The 21266-nt window shown below is 33.1% G+C and overlaps 2 long non-coding RNA genes across 3 annotated transcripts; one reads left to right on the top strand and one right to left on the bottom strand.

The window, feature by feature from the left end:
• LOC145804823 (uncharacterized) lies at positions 1 to 19656 on the bottom strand. 2 transcript variants are annotated; one of them, XR_014347325.1, is made up of 5 exons: positions 19453 to 19656; positions 12005 to 12131; positions 2522 to 2613; positions 1078 to 1161; positions 1 to 597 (listed from the first exon to the last, which is right to left on the bottom strand). It is a non-coding gene; the product is annotated as an uncharacterized LOC145804823 (long non-coding RNA). The 2 variants fall into 2 exon arrangements; XR_014347324.1 differs by having other exon boundaries at positions 1 to 585.
• Positions 16653 to 17393, top strand: LOC145804824 (uncharacterized). The gene is made up of 2 exons (XR_014347326.1): positions 16653 to 17009; positions 17113 to 17393. It is a non-coding gene; the product is annotated as an uncharacterized LOC145804824 (long non-coding RNA).
• Positions 19657 to 21266: the final 1610 nt, after the last annotated feature.

The raw sequence follows: 21266 nt of genomic DNA, 5'->3' as shown, positions 1-21266 counted from the left end.
TGTCATCGATTTTTGGTTATTATTTTATATCTTTGTCTACATAAATACTCTACATTGGTTCCATATTTAGAAATAATCGCCAAGAAAAAATAGTGACAACAATAATATCCTAACATGTATTCCGATAATATAAAACGGTGAAAAAATCAATTGATATATAATATAGTCTTCTATGCGAAATTGTAATTAACGGACAAAAATTATTCGGTACCTTATGCGATAATGTCATCCATACCATTAATTGATGTTGTCGAATGCCCTTTACATACTCAGATTCTCTGTCATTCTTTCTTTGCAATGATCTTGTTATGATTTTTACCATAACAAGACACATCAGCACACAAAAAATAAAAAATAAAAAATTTACAATTCACATTTAAATTTAAAACATAATAAAATTCAAATGTACGATTGTTTTATTTTACACTACACTTCAAAACGACCTCATTTTCCTTCATGTGTAAACACATATCGTCGAATTATCACAACAAAATCACTACAGACAAAAATATGGCAGAAAATCCAGATTCTGGTCCCTAATTCGCCCTCTGCAGCATTGTCGCAGCGCGCCACAAATAACTTCTCCTAAATGAAACCCTTAACAAGTGTGAAAACTCGACATTTGGGATCTTATCTTAGAAGCTAGTTTTGCTAAGGAAATGTTAACTTTTACAGCTTGCAAATGCTGTGTTGATTATAAAAGCATTATTAAATTTAAATTTCAACAACGACCCTCCACGTACTAATCTTTTTTATCACTATTTAATTTTCATCTCCAAAGTGTGAACACAACTTTAAATAATCAATCTTTACAAGCCTCCTATCAACAAAAAAGTACTACATTTATTTGTGTGACAATTTTAAATTATTAAGCATAAAGTGTGAACACAACTTTGAATAATCATTTCCATGATATTCCTCGTATTGCTAAGCCATTAATATAAAATTCATGACCGAACAACAACACTAATCTTTCAGAATTTGATTTGGAACTTTTCAGTGTGAACACTACTTTTAGGTATTACCAAATTTGATTATAATATAATTTATTAGACATATATATAATCAGCAGCTTACCTTCTTTACTTGTTAATTAATGCTTTGTTTCCTTGCAGCAAGAGGTGTGAGATTCCAAATCTTTTGTGCTTTTTCCTTCATGATCTGCACAGAAAAAGAAAAAATTCACCATAGACTTTTGTGTTTGGATAATGGACAGAAAAAGGAAATAGAATTATTTACAGATACTTATTTTTTATAAATAATATACAAAAAAAAAAAAAAAACTTTTTTTTATTTGTCTTCTCATTTTATTAACCTAACAAAAAAGATGGGGAAAATTTTTTGCTTCAAATTCAAATTTTTTTCCCATCTTTTTACTTTCATATTATTTTTTGTTTCACAAATCAACAATACAAACGTAGCCTTACAAAAACTACTTATGGGGCAAGAGACTCATGCCAATTTTTTTTATGCAAAGATGTATAAATAGAAGTATAGCATGTTTGAAGTCCCAGTATTAACTAGTTGTGCATCACTTAGATGTTCCTTTTGTTTCCCTGCAGTCCTCCCACTGAACATGCATCAAGTATGCACAGCATTGTATATTGAGTTAAGAACTGTTACTATACAGTATACACACCGTAAAAAAGTCTATACAATATGCACATAAAGCTTCAGCTACATGGCTGATAATTTCTACCAATTTAAGTCATAACTAAGTCTAAATTCGTTCGTAACTCAAACACTACAAAGTCTCGTAACCAAAACTAATTTCTTTATAAACAAAATATCATAAAGCCTCACAATAAGTTCATCACAAATTATCATAACAACTCATAATAAGATCACAAAACTTGATAACTAAAATATGAAGTACACACTTTTTAAGAGATGTGAACCAAAGAGTTTTCCTATTGAGTTTGAGGATTACTCAAACTCACTTCCACATGTTGGGGGATGGTTCATTAAATGACTAAAATCTGTTAACTCATCTATAGTAAATATGTGTGTGTGTGTGTGTGTGTAAATTTAAGTAACACAACATAGCATATATGCATGTATATCTACTAGAATTTTAAAAGAAGACTAACGCTATACATAAATAGATTACTTATCATATTTTCATACTACTAAACACAGATAAAATGGAGTCCACATTAACGGTAGAAAATGTATTTTACAGGAAACTTTTTCTAGAAAATGTTTTCCTTAGAAAACATTTTTCTACATTTGGTTGCGACTTCACACTCGTGTGCTTGAGATTGTATTAGTGGTGGAGGTGGTGGTTTTGGTGGTGGAGGGTGGAGGTGGCAATGGTAATGTGATGGCATTGGTAAAACTTCACTCCAGGAAACGTTTTCCACCTTTGAAAAATGAAAAACTTTTTTACGCCCAAATAAGCTTGTTTTCCATTGACTTTTGTTTTTCGTCACACCAATAGCCAAAAAATGTGAAAAACATTTTCCAAACAATATTTTCTACCAAAACAAATAGACTAATAAATACACATGTAAACCATTACCTTCATGTCTAGTGGTACGAAAACCTAATAAGTAATCTGTTTATGTATATGTATGTGAGATGGTGGTAGACTCAGATAAACCTGCCTCAGAACTGCATGAAAACTGTGGCCAAGTTAGGTTTATGATACTGAAACAGAACCCAATGCAAAATGACTTTGGTGGATAAATTGGCCTCAAACCTCCACCACCACAAATGAAATAGTATTATAATTTACACTGCCAAGTACATTACATAAACTAATCATATCCAGAAAAAACACTATAATATAAACTGAGCAGATTTACCATTTTCAGCGTTTGCATCACATTTCTTTAACACACAACAGACAAATCTTAGCAAGATGAACCATAACAACTACATCAATATAGTTTTTTTTTTTTTTAACCATACTGATATCCTTGCAACAAACACCATATCCAGAAAATAATGGTGGATGAAGATGAGGTGAGAAAACCAAAAAAAATTCATCCAGTGACATTATTTTCCAAACTAAAATTTCCACAAAGCATATACAAACTTCTCATTCTCAAGGTCACTCTATTTCCAATATTATTCGCATGTTTAAGAGTGAAACCAAGTACTATGTAACAAAAACAAGAATGCTAGCATATATAATCAATCCACCTACTATCCCCACCTGGCTGATCTGGCCATGGCAATAATGAAATTCAGGATTTAATCCCCCCATTTCTTAAACAAAAGTAACGGAGATCGAAAAGTTATTGGACGACAATAAATTGAAGAATATACAAATCTTCGTATAATTAGAAATTATGGTTTTTAATAGGATTTTATTTCTTTATTAGTTAGCTTCCTATTCCTTTTGGTTTCATAGTTAGTGCTTATGCCTATGGCTTTTATGTAATGGTTTAGATACTAGACTGGACTTTTGATATGAATATTGATTTGGGATTGGTTCTCTGGTCTCCCATCTTTTTTTTCTTTTTTTTCTTTTTTTGATTGGCACTGGGATATCCAAATCAAAACCCAACTAATCTCCAAGGGTGCACAAGCCCTTGGCAAGGAGTTTCCTGCAAGTGCACTATGGTTAATTTAAGGGTTTTCTCCTAGTCCGATGGTCCCAAGGAATTGTTAGCACCTAAGAAGTTTCGATCCTGAACCTTGGAGAGAGCACACCCCCAAGATCCAAGGCCTTGCCACCAACACCTTTTGATGCTACATCACAACGTTGTTATGATCTCAGTAACTAGTGGTGAATGTTCGGAAAAAACAAAAAATAAAGAAATAAAAAGAGTAACTAGTGAGTAAAGCTATAGCCTATAAAATACAAAACCATTCTGGAAATGATACGTAAAGGTTTTACATGAATCACTAAAACGGGGTGGCATACATAATCGTGCAATTCAAAACAAGCAATTCACAAATAAAGATCTATCACACATTTTATCCATGCACAAACTCACCATACCTTCTGTGAAAAAACTATGTACCCCAAAAATGTTATAGCGATCCTAGTTTTGACCCGACTCTTGTGGTATCCCGAACTTGGGTTTAATGATTTCATATTGTTGATTACCTCTTTCTCCCCTTGTACCTCCTTGAAATTGGCTTTAAGGTTGTCGTGGTTGTGTTTGGGCAGGTTGGTCGCTTGTTTTTCAAACCTTGTGCTATCCAGAATTTGGTCCTTCGCTCGAGCGGCACTTCCTGCGCTCGAGCGGGCTTTGCAAACACTCAGTACTTTTGCAAATCTGCAAAATTACTGGGAGAGTGATTTCTATGTTCGAGCGGCGTTTCCTACGCTCGAGCGGGTGGGCACTCGAGCGGTCTTTCTTGCGCTCGAGCATTGGTCTGTTGTCTACAAAACTGTTGGATGTGTGTTTTCCACGCTCGAGTGTCACTTCTTGCGCTCGAGCAGTGAATGTCTTGTCGATTGTGTCTTGGCGCTCGAACGGAACAACTTATTGTGTCTGACGCTCAAGCGTCAACTCTTCCGCTCGGGCAGACTGTATGTATATCAGATCGTGAAAATGACTTTTTACATCACTTTTTCAGATATTTTCTCCCTAAAACCTAAAGTTGAGACTCTCTCTCTCCAAAACACTCTTTCTCTCTACATTTTCACATAGTTTTAGTGATTTCTTCACCCTAATCCCTTTGATAAAAAGTTAGACCATCTCAAGATCTCCATTTTGATCCGAATAGAGTTGGATTTCGGCATCTTTGAATTTTCACTCTTGCTTAGCTCGTCTTCTCTCTTTGAGGTAGGGATTTTCTACACTTTCATAGGATTTTTAGCTTAGCTATTTGTCATTGTGTAACAATAGTGGGATTTAAGAGTAGTTTGAACAAATCTAGGGTTTGGGGATGAAATAAAAAGAGAGGTTTTCGGTGAATGTGAAATAAGTGGATATAGAGTTTGAATATGAGGTTATATTGTGTCAAAATTGTTGATTTTGGTACTTAGGGTTGATATTTGGGAAATGGGAAGTTTTGCCCTAATTGGATTAAATTGTTATTTTGTATGAATAATTGAAATTGATAATGGTAATGTAAATTGGATGATTATTGATGTAAATGGTGGAGTTGGACACGTGTTGTCTCTCACCCATAGAAATTTGAATAACGTATCTGTTGAGAAAATTTTATATCTGTTTAGAAATATCTGTATTATAAATTGCATGAAGATTAGGTAAATTGAAACTAATCTATTGTTGGTTGTCATTGAATATGACTATGATTTATATACATTGTATATGTATGATAATTTGGGAGGAGAAAGTAGATGTACTCTATTGTTTGGGAGGAGATAGGAGATGGACTCCATTAAAATTAAGTTGGCCGGAGTGTTCAGGGTGAAAGTTCCGAAATCTTGTGTCCACATGGGTGCCGATCCCGCAGACGAAATTTTCATAAAATGGCAGATTTGAAGTGTTTGTGTAATAGTGCATTAAACTGGAAAGCCACTGAGTTGTAATCTCAGTTGGGTTATTGAAAATGATAAAATTGACTCATGAATTGAGAATACTGAATGAACTTGAAATGAATTGAAATAAAATGAATTGAGATATAAACCTTGGCGTCTTTCGGTTATATAAATGATGGAGATTTTGTCACCGGCATTGTATATACACATTGTACTTATATCTTCGTTAAATCTCATATACTGTGTTAGATTATTTCTACTAGACTTTGGCTCACCCTATTTGGGAAAAACCATTTTCAGGTGCGGGTAACCTGCCTCTACCAGGGCAATAGCTTTGAGGGATTTTGGGAGCAAGAGCTTCCTTTTTTTTTTTTCTTTTTTTTTTTCCTGTTATATTCTTTGTATAGCCAAGGGCTTAAATTGTATTGAGCTCACTTTTGTGTAACCAAGTAATGACTCGGAAAGATGTAAGCCTGTAAGGCATATGACTGTTTATTTAGTTTCAATTCCTTCATCACTGCAACGCATGCTGTAGATTCAGGATGAACATTTGTAAATGTATAATGCATGTGTTAACTTTTGTAAACGAACTCAGATGAATGAAAGTACCTTACATCTGTTATCCTTCTGCTTATGAGTTGGATTAATGGTATTATTTCGGGGGCGTGACAAATATACTCCAAAAATGAAGTGTATGATGTAGATTCAAACTTGGTGCAATGTAGACCATGCCTAGAATAAATCAAGTATGCACATTTCAATTTTGGGGTACTTTTTTGTCCCCACATGTAAACTATCATAAAACGCTTGACAAACTTGCAAGTTTGCAACCCCTCTAGTGTTTTACCATTAATTGCTGCATAAAGGGGACAAGGTAGAGAACGATCCACATAGGAACACCCCCACAAAGGCTTCTCTGGACTTTGCACGCTAGCTAAATACTAAACATTTCATAATTGACAGGCATGTAAGCTGCCCTACAGTTACAGTACATGGACATAACTATGAATATACTAATGTTATTATATAATTATTGTCAAAATTAGAATGAAATTTATGCACAAGCTCTCTCAAGATTCCAAAACAAAGAGCCAAAAGTAAAGTAAAAACACACCCAAGTGTCTGTTCTCAACGTGCCAATGACCCATAGGATGGATCTTGTATCAAAGTTTTGATTGTTTATATAATAATAGTAATAAAAGTCACCCATAGTATCTGTTGTTCTAATAGTCCGGGGTTAGCTTACCTCACTTCCTTTCGTGAATGAAAGCTACACTCTCTCTTCCCTCATCTGACATTAGTCTCTAAGTTGCTTGTGTGAGCTTCACCTATATTCACTACGTCAGCTTGTTAGTCCTCAAAACCCATGATATTCCCCCAACATGTGGGTCTTCTATACTGAATCTCGAAATCTTTAGAATGAATTATCAATAATACTATATAGAAAAGTACATCTATGGACCACAATCATTCTAAGTGTGACCCACATCCCACCAACTTTAAATTTACACCATCCACCTCATTTTTGGGATAGATTTCAGGGCACAAATTCATGGTACATAGCATTTGCTGTGAAGTATTGCCAAAGCATCAAAAGATGCACTTGACTGACAACAATATTTTCCATTGTTCCTGTACTAGAGAATTTAATTCTGAAGCTAGTTGTTATATGTAGTATGCACAAAAGTTCAACACCAATTTGTGTTTTATTGATCTTGTTGAGTACTGTTAGAAGTAGTCTTTGTAGTTAAAAGCATTTTGTATGTAGTCAGAATTTTCAAATGAACATAATTAGGCCTTTACATGTTAGTGAAGAATGTGCATTGGTCATCATACCACTACTCTTGAGAATTGAAGAGAGTACACATAGGTGGTAAAAGATGACCTTTCTCATTAAAAAACATGTCATTTCACTGTTTTTCTTTTTTCACCTTGTACATGGATCCACGCAACAAATGTAATGTATATTAGTGATGCACAAAAGTGTGTATGGAATGAACATAAATAACAATAACAACCACAAACAGCTTGATCTAGAGAAACATTCTATGTAATTTATTAAATAATTCACCAACAATAATGATAGGATGACCATATACTCTTACCATGTTGTGTTTACCACCTTATATGTTGATGAATACTATATTGGTTTAATGGGTCATGAGAGGTGGGACTCATTAAAGCAATATATTATTGACACATAGGGTGGTAAACACAACATGATAAGAATACATGGTCATCCTAGCATTATTGATTCACCAATATGCATCAATATGCAAGACTCACTATATTCAAAAAAATAATAGAATCTATTATACCACATGACAAGCCACATGAGAGGTGAAAAGGTTCGGTGAAATACTCCTAAAATGATATATAGCATCCCTCTTCTCATGACTTTATTTGTTTAATAATACTATAATGACCACAATTTTTTACCATATTAGGTTTTACCATCTCATGTGTTACAACTTCATTGCAAACAAACATCTCATCTATTACAGCTGCATTGCAAACATACATGAGTGATGGAAGTATGTTTCCAATGCAGTTGTGAAACGTGAGGTGGAAAACAAAATGTGAAAAGAAATTTGTGGTCAGTCTAGAATTATTGATATTTGTTTTTTGTATTCTTTGTGAGGCGATTACCTGATGTTCATGTACTCGCGAAGGTATGCCTAACTTTCTACATCACATCTCCACATCTGAAAACCATCAAGTGTTTTTTGGGTGCAAACTAAAGAACTGCTCCATGTTTCCCAAAGAACAGGTCTTCTTACTTCTAATCAGCTTTTGGCATTCCTTATAAAGCAAGAAATGCATCCGCTGCCGCCATCCATCAAAAACTGATAACCAGTACACTCTCTCTCTCTATTTCTCTCTCTATACATTATTAAGTTCAACATGGTCCATATTTGTAGCTGATTGTTATACAACATTTCATCTAATTTTCATCAATAATAAGTTTTGGGCACTTTATAAGATGTATGTTTGGATCTGGCAGAGTAAACCAGAGACAAAACCCTAGGATAATTCAATAAGAAGAGATGGGAAGAGGAAAAATTGTCATCAGAAGAATTGATAATTCAACGAGCAGGCAAGTGACTTTCTCAAAGCGCAGAAATGGATTGCTTAAGAAAGCCAAGGAACTATCAATTCTTTGTGATGTCGAAGTTGGAGTGATTGTCATCTCCAGTACTGGGAGGCTCTATGAATTTGCAAGCCCTAGGTCTCTCTCTCTCTCTCTCTAAAATTCTGCATCTTGGAGACTGATATCCCATTATTTATGTTGTTCCTAAATGCTTGTATCTATTTGTTCTATGTTTTTGTTTTGATTGTTTTCTGGTTTAACAGGAAGTTCAATACTTCACAGATTTAGGATTTAAATCTACTGTTTGCCTTACAATGGACTAACATCTACTGTAAGTTGTGAATTGTGATGATCTAGTGAAAGTCTAATCACTACTGTAAACTTTTTGAAAGATCATAGTCAAACATGCACCTGAATGCCAATAGAAATAGAAAACTATCTAGTTTAAGGTTATGCTAAATGAAAATTTTATCAAACAATAAAAGTTGACCATGGAAACATTGCTTAGGGTTTAGCAGATTAGTGATGCATATTTTATGATAAGTTTAAAATTGTATAAAATAGGCTAAGGTCTGTAGAAATTTGATGAGTTATGCTTCTTGGTGATGAGAATTTCCATTGAATAGTGAAAAGGAATGCAATGGCAATGCAATAGATGCTGTAAACAGTTCAGAGTTTTCTTACTATCACTAGTACCCTTATTTGGATGACTAGTGACCCTCTCACATCATGTGTGTGCAAAACAAAGTAGAGGGTGAGGTGGCTTAGGGAGACTGGAAAACTAGACTATTTTGAGATGTAAGTCTTCTAATAGTCTTTTCCCAAATAGTTACTAATGGGTACAGTTTAAACAATATTGAAACTATCTTTTTGGATAATTTTGGTATAAGATTTAACATTACATAGCTTCATTTTTGCGTCCACACCAATAAAGGTATTCACTTAATAATATAGCACATAGATAATATGCTATTTTATGTATTTTACACTCCAATAACAAGCATAGGAAGAAAAGGAAAATTTATTAAACTATTAGAATCAGTTGGCATTAGATCTCTTCTTTCACTATCATTATCCAATAACTTCCTTCACAATAAAAATTCATGCATAAAAAGGAGAAAATATTCAGAAATTATAATGATATTTCACGAAGAAAAAGAAAAAGAACGTCAAGCTCAAGCCTACATTAGGGAAAAAAGAAGCCATCTTGATTTTCTTTTCTTTTTTTTATCAGCAAAAAGGAAACTTTATTGATAACGACAACATACATTCATATGAGATTACATCAATAAAGGAGGGAAGTGCATGAAGCTCAATCATGAGCTAGCACAACTATAAAGGTTGGAGAGGAACCAACACAAGCCAAGGAGAGAAAATAAGAAAAAATAAAAAATAAAGAGGTGCTGCTGCTGTTGCACCTTCTAACCCAGACACCAAAAACACCCCAGACACTGCTACAATGCACAATACTGCTGCGCCTTCTTGATCTTCTAATTAAGCAATATTGACCTAAATATTGGTGAAACAGGCAGCTCACAGCAGAAAATCACTGTCAAGACATACTATAAAGGAGAATACTAAACTTCATTGGTTAATTCCTTCAAGATGCTCCTAACCCTCAAGTCAATTAGAGATTTCTTCAATGCAATTCAGCCAATAAACCAAGCACTTTTTTCCTTAAAAATTTTAGTATACTTAAATAACAATAAATTCAAACTTATGTTAACCCAATTATTATTAACTGACCTAGGCTTTGACATTCAAATTTTGTTAGTGAATTTCTCCTTGCTGCAAATAGATATAATAGGATAACCTGAACATGCAATCTTCAGATGTCACACACATAAACAAACAAACAAGCAAGTAACATATTATGTAGTGTGGATCTATGTACCAACACACTCATGGACATTAAGCAAGTAAAGAAATATATATAGAGAGAGAGAGAGACATAATTTAATGTTTATAACTGTTCCCTTCTCATTTATTTTCTTTTTTATTACCCTTTGAACTCTTTTGCACCACCAAGTGTCTCTAGACGAAAGCCTACTTCCTTCAATTCTCCAAAAACTCATTTTGCTACTTTTTTAACTCAACTAGACATCACACACCACATAATGTTAGTTTCCTCATTTGAAATCCATTGTCTTTCCTTGATCATCCTATTTTCAAAGAGTACTAAATTTTCATTTTTCAAGCTCCATACCTAGTTCCCCTTCTATTTTTAATTCATATTATATCTCCTAATACATATATCTAATACCGTTAATTTATATTGCGAAATTAAGTTCTCATTACTATTATTTACAATCTCATACATTTCCTCTACCAACCTTTATAGAAAGAAAATATATATATATATATATATTTTACTAACATTTTGTTCTACTTTTGAATGTTACTGAATTATCTATCCCTCGTTGTAAAACAAATGCTTGCTATTACACAGTACACAATTATATGCCATTACAAATTATATGATTGCGTATGTATTACCTCCATCATTTCTCATTCTAATCTTTGATCCATTATGGCTGTGTTTGGTTAGAGGATTTGATGAGGGAAATGGAAAGGGAAAGAAAATGGAAAGAAAATGAGAAAGAATTGATAGGATTCGAATTCCAAGCTATGTTTGGTCGAGTTGGGAAATGGAGAAAGAAAGGAGCCAAAAAACACAAAGAGTGCCTTTCTTTTCCATTGTGTTTTCCACTATAACCAAACAAAGAGTGGGATTGCATTTCCTTTTCCCTTTCCATTTCTCACACCAAATCCTCCAACCAAACATAGCCTATATCCATCCCTTTTTTCCCATTACTGTTCCGATATTCCAAATACCCAAGCACATCCTATACTCTTTGACTAACTTCTTTACCTGCACTTGGCTATTAAAGTGTAGGAACTGTTGCCTACTTCTCACTGCATCTTGGCTCTAACATACTGCAACTCTAGCCCTCCCTATTTGCCGAGAGAAAGAGAGAGAGAATGAAAAATGAAAGAAAAAAATTAACTTAAATACATCGATGAGCTCGAGTCAATAGCCATTAAATTCAGATTTACATCCTTTCCTCCCCAGTGACAATCTTGATAGAAGGAACTCTTGCTCAGGCTTATGTTGTTTAAAACATAAAAGCAGGTAATTCTTCAGTAGATTGTACAGTTTACACTATGAAAGTAACCAATATTTTTTGTTGTTTTTCCAGCAGAGAAAAATCAATATTATTTTGAATGACCATCTTACAAGCGCAACACATTTCTTTGCTTTACTTTTTATTTCTTTCAGGGAAAAAAACCAAACTCATTGTTCAATAGTTTTTTCCTTGCATGCACAAATGCCACACAACTATGATCTAGTAATAAGAAATGTAAGCAATTTAAAAACAAAAAATGTTGAGATCTTTCTGTCTATTACTAATGACCTCTTCATATGATATGATGCAATGAAGTTCTTGCATTATAAGTTCATAAGTAAATATTGACAAACTGAGCAGCTAATGTTCTGACTTTACCTTATCAGCATGAGATCAATATTTGAACGATACAACAATGAGCAGGAGAATCATCAGCTTTTGAGTCCTACTTCAGAAGCCAAGGTATTCTTTCATGAGCAACTCACCTATTACCCTGCAAGCTTTCCTGCATTAGTATAGGATATTCAATTAGGTTTTGTTTTTGAATATATTGATTTAAAAGCTAAAATTTTTTGACAGACAGTTCTAATTTTATAGAACTCTTACCATCCAATGGATAGTCACACTTAACAGAAAATGAAACTCATACTAGAATCACTTAAAGCTATAAATTACATCAAATTGATACATGTTTTCCTCTTTTTCTATTTTGATGGGAGAAAGTGTTAGGGAATCCATAACATCTAACCAAGATGGGTGAAGTGAAAACACATAAATGAACAAATGCACAAGAAAGATACATCACATGCACACACGAAGAACACAAGATTTACACAGTTCACCCCAATCTAGGGCTACCTTCACACTTACAATTTTCACTATGATCAGAAAGGTTACAAGAGATTACAAGAAATAGTTGTCTTCCCTCAACTGCAATACATAGAAAATTAGGGGAACAGGTCACAAGTGTGGAAAGGCATGAGTGGTTAGTGTTCAGTACTTATCAACTAAGAAGCACGGAACACTACTAATAAGGTCACGGACACACACTCCTCAAACATATGTCCGATACTCTTTTTCAATGTCCATAATGTCCGATACTCTTTTTCATTGTCCATAATTAAAAATTTAAAAAAAAAAAATCTTAATTTCAGACACGTACCCAACATTCATTTTGCTTTCCATTACTTCTTAGCCATGTCTATCACTAGAAAATAAATATGAGACCAACACTTCTTGGGAATTTTCTAACACATGATTTTCAAAATTTGAGAATTTGACATAAATATTTTATACCTTTAAAAAAAATGTATAGTCATTAAGAATATATCCTATAGAAGTTTCACATAAAATCAAATGAAAAATCAAAAAGATACATACATGTATTAGTAGATCACGTAGGAAGATATGAGAAATGTTGCAATTATATATGTTTGTTGTAGTTTGTTTGATTTTTAACTATTATGATCCAGTAGTCTAAAAATTCATGTAAGACAGTTAGATACAAGATTTACTTAGTATCTATTATTAAGTGAAGGCCTCATTTGCTACAGTGAAGCCTTTGCTCTCCTCATGTCACGTGGCAGTAGTTTTTATTTTATTTTTTAAAAAGATATAGAAAGAGGTGACTTGAACCCATGACCATGGGATTAAGGCAAGAGGACTCATACCACTTAAGTTAGGTATACATTATAATATTAATTTCATTATTATTTTTTTTTATTCTTACTTATTTGAATTACGCATGCCACCCGCTAGTAAAGTAATTTTTAATTTTGTATGTATCATGAACATATATAAACTATACAATAGAATATGTTCCTAGATAATATAATATCAAGATATAATTATTTGTGGCTTGTCTGAACTATATCCATGTCCTACTTTTTTAGAATTCGCCGTTAACGTATCTGTGTCATGTCGTGTCTTATTTGTGTCTCATGTCCATGTCTATGCTTCATAGCTTATCAAGATCCACACTACCCCAATAGAAAGGCAGGAGTAAGGTGTTCAAACCCTTCAAAAGTCTAAGAATTCCTTATAAAAAAAAATATAAAAAAAAAAGAACATCAATAAAAGAAAACAAAGGTAATTTTTTTGACAGATTGCTTAAGTCAGGCCTATCACATTTGCTTTTCAATTTTTTGAAATTTCTAGCTTTGGCAAAGGGAGGCAGAAAGCTTAAGGCAACAGTTAAACTACTTGCAAGAAAGCCACAGGTATAATCACCTTTTTCTTTGTCTTATTTTCAATAAATATGATCACACATAAAATGTGCGATCAATGATCACATGTAAACCATAAAATTGCCAAAATTGTATTACATTGCATGTGCAAAAACAAAATATTATATGCTTATTATACATTTTTAACATGTCAATATCAAACCACATTTATGCTTAGTCGCAGCATGATGTAGTACAGCTTTAGAAAACTTGGAATACAGCAATCTACAATTGGAATTTATGGTGGGTTTGGGACAAGGAAAGCTTCTACGTATAGGGTCTACAAGGGTAGAAGAAAGGTTGTACGGTATGGGATTGAAAGGGACTGAGATTAGGTTGCTTTCAACACTAACAGCCTAAGAAATATGGGCGCTTCTATGGAGGAAGCGTGTCATGCAGACATGACACTGTGAAGACACTCCTAAAAGCGATCATGTCCAACACTTCTTTAACATGTCGTAATTAAAAATTTTAAATTCATAATATCAGACACTTCTCAGACTCTTCGGCAACACTTCTTGAACCCTCTGAACACGACCTATGTGATGAATCTCTCCATGGTAATAATGTCCATGTTGTGCCTTGTCGGTGTCACATGTCAATGTCTATGCTACTTAGATAATAGCTCACAGAAGTTTCATAAAAGGTGTTCCAAAATCTTGGGAAAATATTTGCAAGTTTTGATGTTAAATTAAAGGCTATTGGCTAAGGGAAAGGGTTAAAGCTCATAGTTGATTGGAAACACTACTAGTTCTACCCTAGTATTCTACATTTTAGAACAAATGTTCCAGAAATGGTACATTTCCATTCCAAAACACAAGACAAGACACAAAAATTTAGTGATCTGATAATTTTTTCCCATTTATTGCCTTAGTATTTTCTTATGAGAAAAACACGAGTTATAATGAATGAATATCTTGAAAGAGTGAAGTTCTACCAAGCAAAAGATCTAAAGAAAAGGATCCATATCGCACCAATAGGCTCATCCTCTGTTATCAGAATCTTATGATTCGTGATTCGATTTACAATTCGATTTACATTTTTTGTAAAATCGATACGAATCTATTTTGGAAGTAAATTTCTAGTGAATCGCAAGATTCACAATCGATTCACGATTCGAGTCACTTTTTACGATTCATGCAATTCTTGAAATTATCAAGTCCGATATATTTTTTACTTTTTATTTCTCTATCTTCTTATTGAAAATGACATAATACAACTTTTAATAGCATTTAGTACCAAAATAACCAATATATGTACCTGATTTGTTATTATTTTAGTAATCATAGAGTTTTTAATAGGATCCAATCAAATTTCGTCAGACCTAATAACCTTTATTCTTTTTTTTTTCTTTAAATAATCATAATATATCTTCTAAAGATGTTTAAGATTAAAATAACCTATACCATGAATTATCTATTACTATTTTATCAAATTAAATATAATTGCATATTACATGGACGACGTCAATTACACATTTGCAAATATTTTAGACTTTAAAATAAAATATCATAAATAATGTTTTCTTATTATTTGGTCATTGTTACTTGGAAAAAGTATGTATGCTTATTGTCCAAATATTAATATCATTGTCAGATTGTTGTTATTTTGGAAATTGAGAGTTTTTCTTTGTTTACTGGCTTTATTAAGAATGGTTGAAAAAAAATATCTAAAAAAGGAAAAATGTAAGATAGTGATCTTACATAGAAACCTTTGTTAATTTCTTACCTATTAAACTACATGATCATCATTCAAAACAACATTTTTATTGATTTAAATCTAAATATTTCATATTCATAAGATATATTTCACATCCAAGTGTGTAGATATATTTTTCCAAATAATTTAGAAAAAGTGACCGAACCTTTACAATTCACGATTCAATTCGATTTACGATTCGAATCCCGATTTGACAACTATAGGGTCAACTTGTATAGGAGATATAGAAATGTGCTTTTAAATAATTAATTTGACCATGAGAAAATTTCAAAGGTATGTAAACATGCATTTTTACATTTGATTAAATGTACAATTGCTAGTTGATAATCAGTCTCACACTTGGAGGTGGATTAATCCATTCCACTAATGTGATCTACATAAGCATACCCTCATGTTCTATATTATGAACCATGTTCTCACTCTTCCAAATGATTGACATTCCAAGTAACATTGATTATAATGTTTCCTCTTATTATACTACTTAATGTGTAGATACAGTAAAAAAAATACTACAAGCATTTAAAGAATCACCATTTATAACACATGGACTTCAAACTAATAGCAGTTGAAAACTTTAAATTGGTTGACTTCTGGCTTTATCCTTCGTGCACAAACAAGTGAAAAGACGATGCAATAAAGTATAAAGTCCTTGTGCATCACAAAATAAAATATTTTGTGTATAACCATTTGAGGACACACCCATAGAATCCCAGAACTTCACCTACACTTCCACTGTGATAATAATTTCAGAAAATTGACGGGAGAAGAACTTTCGGATTTGAGTGTGGAAGATCTGGAAAATCTGGAAGGCCAATTGGAAACGAGCTTGAAGGGTATCCGAACAAAAAAGGTACAAAAAATTTAGATGCTATGCAATTTATTATTCAGTGATATTCAAGTTACAAAATACAAAACACTTATGTGATCCTTATTTGGTTTTTGACTTCTGTAGCACCAAATTTTAACTGATGAAATACAAGAATTAAACCACCAGGTCTTCTCAAAATTTTAGCACAAGTAGTACCAGTTTCGTTTAGGGGCCGATTTTACTTCAGTGTAGCTAACTTCAACTGATTCCACTGCAGGGAGTTATTAGTCATCAAGAAAATATGAAATTGTATAAGGAGGTTAATGTCCTGCGACGAGAAAATGCAGAATTACATAAAAAGGTACCGACTGCTTGTATTGACTTTAAATATTTATTTAAAATAACGAACTTACATACTTGATTTTATTTACAAATTCATCCAATGTGAAAGTTGTTCTCTACAAAGCCTAAGAATTTCTGTTTCAGGCTTATGGAGCAAATGACATAAACAGAAGTTCCTTCAAACCATATGGTTGCAGCAATGGATATGACTTACATGTACCTATACAACTGCAGCTAAGCCAACCGCAACAAACACACAATGAAACACCAGAAACGCAAGGAATCTAGGGTAATCTTTCTGCTAGGTACTCTGAAGAATTAAATCAGAAACTAACAGTACCAGATCATATTCTTTTAACATTAATTCTGTCACATCTTCTTCCAAATCGCAGATGATTACAACTGCCTTAACAAAGCAGACAGACAACTGTGGAGAATATAGTCAATTTTCATCAACTACTTGCCCCGGAGTGACAAAAATCATTGTTTGCAAACAAGATTGTGTGTAAGATAGTGGAAAATAGACATTCAGTATAAACATCATCAATTTCGTAATGATATGGTACTTGGATTAAACTTAAGATTGTTGTGGTAAGATCAATCACCTTGTGGTATGATCAATCACCCACCAACTTAATGTAACAATTAGAAATAATGAGAAGTTATTTCAGGGTCCAGGTAAAATTTTAGATGTTTTATTATCAAGATTTTTAAAATAGACATTTTGACCCCCACCAATTCAATGCTGAATTTTCCATACTTAATTTTCAGTTTTATCAAGCAGCCTCTAAAATGATTAGAAAGTTAGGGATGATTAGTTAGGATTCTTTAGGCTTATTTCTTATTACAATTGAAAACATTTAGACATTACACAATAGGATTATGGCTTACGAAAATAAGGCCATGAGTTTAAATATTAACAATAACATTTTTCACCAAAAGAATAAAATTGTTTTCTTTTTAGTCTAATCACCCTCGCCGATTCTAAAAGCGCAATTTGACTCAACGAGAAGGTTGTGTATATATATTGCTTCATGCAGTGGGTCGTCTTTTTTTTCAACCCTTGAACTGAGTTAGATTCAGATCCATTTCTGTTTTATAATTAAAAAAAATAAAATAAAAAAATCCCAATTTCATTAGATGGGATTGTGTCAATTTTGTAACTAACAACTCCCTAAAAGAGAACCAACATGTATAAGAATATACTATCAATCACTGACCCCAATGGCATATAGAAAAGGAAAGAGCTCTGCTACAGAGCCCGAAAGGGTTTCGAGCCAAATTTGGCTCGAATTTGAGAAGGAGGAAGAAGAAGAAGGGAAGGAGGGGGAGGGGAGGGGAGGGGGAGGAAGGACTGGAGGGGGCCTAAAAAATGGAGGAGGAGGGGCTGAGGCGAGGCAGACGCGATCGGCGGTGGCCGACGCGATCGGGAGAGGCGACGCGATCGGCAGTGGGAGGCGCAGGCGACGCGACCTCTCTCTCTCTTTCTCTCCCTCTCCCTCTCCCTCTCCCTCTCTTTCTCTCCCTCTTCCTCTGCATTGCAGAGGTCGAAAATGGCGGAAAAAAAGAAAAAAAAAAAAAAAACGGAATGCCCAAAACGACGTCGTTTTGGGCATTCGGGGCATTCGAGCCAGGCATTTCGGGCCCTCAAACATTTTCCAAAAGGAAAATGCTTGGTAGCTCCACAGACAAAGGGCTCGAATGGCCCGAATGTCTCTCTCTCTCTCTTTCTCTTTCTTTCTTTTTCTTTCCCTTTCTTTTTCTTCTCTATCTCTCTCCTTCTCCAACAGATTTTCTCTCTTCTCTGTATCTCTCTCCTTCTCCAAAAGCATCCCTCTCATGCCTGAGAGATTTTGCAAATTCTTATTCGATTTCACTGGAAAGGAACCACGATCTATGGCTGTGTCAACAGATTTGGGTTTGATTTTTTTATTTTGATTGTGGGTTTGGTTTGGATTTTGGATTTTAATTTTGATTCTGAGTTTGGATTCAGAAAACCCCAAAATCAACATAATGAAAATGATTAATTTCAACAAACAAATGATCTATTAGTTGTGTTATGATTTGTATTGTTGTCTGGTTTTTGTTGGTTTTGAAGGCGTTATGATATATATGCATACACACACCGATATATATATATATATATATATGTATTGTGAACACGGATATTGGTTTTATAGCCGGCGCCCATAAAAAAACCGCCGGCCAACTTTGAGCTTGATTTTTCTTGTTCTGTTCTGCTGCTTTTTTGTTTACTTTTTTTTTTTTTTTTTTAAATTGTGGTTGTGGGTTTGGTTTTGATTTTAGGTTTTGATTTTGATTTTGATTCTGAGTTTGGATTCAGAAAAGAACAGAGGAAGAAGAGGGAAAAAAAAAAAAAAAGTGCTTCAAGCCACTCCTTATTCAAGCTACCCAGCAGCTCCGTGGCATATAATATTGAAAATTGTACAAAACACATGATTTGCTGACACCCCTACAATTTATCCAATAAAAGTAAACTTGTATGTCATATAATTGCAAACAAACAAACCAAGTCAATTTAGCATAAAACCCTTACAAAACTTGTTGACACCCTTACAATTTATCCAATAAAATAGTAAACTATGCATGTGATACAATTGCAAACAAACAAACAAACAAACCAAGTCAATTTAGCATAAAACCCTGAAACAATTTTATATTTAAATATAACAACAATATAATAAAAATGACAAAAGAATGCATTGTCTTACCTGTTGAGCGTAGATGCTTGGGAGATCTCATAGAATAAACAAATGGGCTACAATTGACTGTCAGATCCACGAATAATCCATGTTTAGGCATTTTGATGTGTACGGAGTTCCATGTTGTATGTGTATTGGGGTGTCTGTATGTATACCCCATATGGGATTCACAAAGTACAGAACGGTCTTCTTCATGCACAGTGGTGATTTTTTTTAGGGCAAATTACATATACACCCCTCGAGGTTTGGTTAAATTACAGATACCCCTGAGGTTTCGGAAATTACATCCCGCCCCCTGAGGTTTGTATTTTCATAACAATTTACCCCATGAGGTTTATATTTCATAACAAATTACCCCCTAATTTCTTATGCAAATATAGCATTCAGGGGGGAATTTGTAATTTCTCAAACCTCAGGGGGGTATTTGTAATTTAGCCAAACCTCGAGGGGTGTATATGTAATTTGCCCTTTTTTTTAGGGCACGGTACCCATTCGGGAATTTGAGATTTTTTTTTTTTTTTTCAAAAAAAAATTACATACAACCTTCTTATAAATTTCTTTTCACTTTTATTAATAATTGGTTAGTTATATAAATACAAAAATAATATTCAGTGTGTTTAGTTCGAATTTTTTGAATTATGTTTTTTAAAAATTGAAGTTTTTTTTCCTCGTGTTTTTGTTTTTAGTGAATATTTTTAAAATTTTAATCATTTTCTTTTACTTTTTTAGATGTATCTTACTTAGATGTATCTAAAAAATAAATATTTGTGAAAAATATTTTAAAAAATTAATAAATACACAAAAGTATGAAAAATATACTAAATTTTTATATTTTTGGTGTTTAGTAAATTTTTTAAAGATTTTTTCATAAAAACTATACTTTTTAAGTGTATTTATGTTAGGTGAGTCTAAAAATTAAAAAAAAAAAAATTGCTTAAAATATTTAAAAAATTCAATAAAAATAAAAAAAATGTGAAAAACAAAAAATTAGAATTTTCTGAAAACCCAAACCGAGCAAATTTATTTTTAAAAATTTTAAAAAAATCAATGATATATTTTTAAAATATATAAGTGGATTCAAATTTAAAAATAATTAATGAAAAAATATTTTTTAAAAATCAAAATTCAAATATGAAATTTTGGAATTTCTAAAGCAAAAAAAGGCAATTTAATTTTGATTCTAGTTTTTTTTTTAACTTGAGTTATTGCCCAAGTTCCCCAAATTATCTTAATTGCACACAAAAAAATGTATTTTTTTTCCAACTAATTTAATTAATTTATTAAGATTATATTATATTACTTTTTTTTATTTTTTTAAAATCATTAATAACATCAAACTAAATAATTTATAAAATGTCAGAGAGGTAAAAATTGAAAATTTTATATGCGCTATGTTGGTCTTTATAAATTTTAAATGAGAAAAAAAATAATTTTGTATTGTATTATTTGTGTTTATGATATATGATAGGGTAATTTATAAAGAAAATTGGGCCGAGCTACGATCCATTAATCTCTGTTTTGGGCCAGACTAAGGATCGGGGTATGGGCTTTGGGTAGCTCGGTCCCAGGTCGTTTGGGTACCAAACTGGGCAGAAACTTCGGGAGTGGTTTGACCGAACTACCTAAAGCTAGGCCTGATGGCTGGACGAGGTGTTAGTAAGAAGGAAGGCCGAGCTAGGTGTGGCTCGGTCGAATGCCATCTACAGCATTGCTTAGTTAAGAGCACGACAGAAATAAGCTAGCTCGGTTAAACCGTACCAACATGGACAAGAAGAAAACTATCTCACTTGGTTGGTAGTAAGTAGAGTGTTATCAGAATAGAC

This window comes from Camellia sinensis, chromosome 12, assembly GCF_055761805.1.
Source record: "Camellia sinensis isolate YWXY chromosome 12, ASM5576180v1, whole genome shotgun sequence".
NCBI lineage: Eukaryota > Viridiplantae > Streptophyta > Magnoliopsida > Ericales > Theaceae > Camellia > Camellia sinensis.
This window is presented reverse-complemented; position numbering and strand designations above follow the sequence as displayed.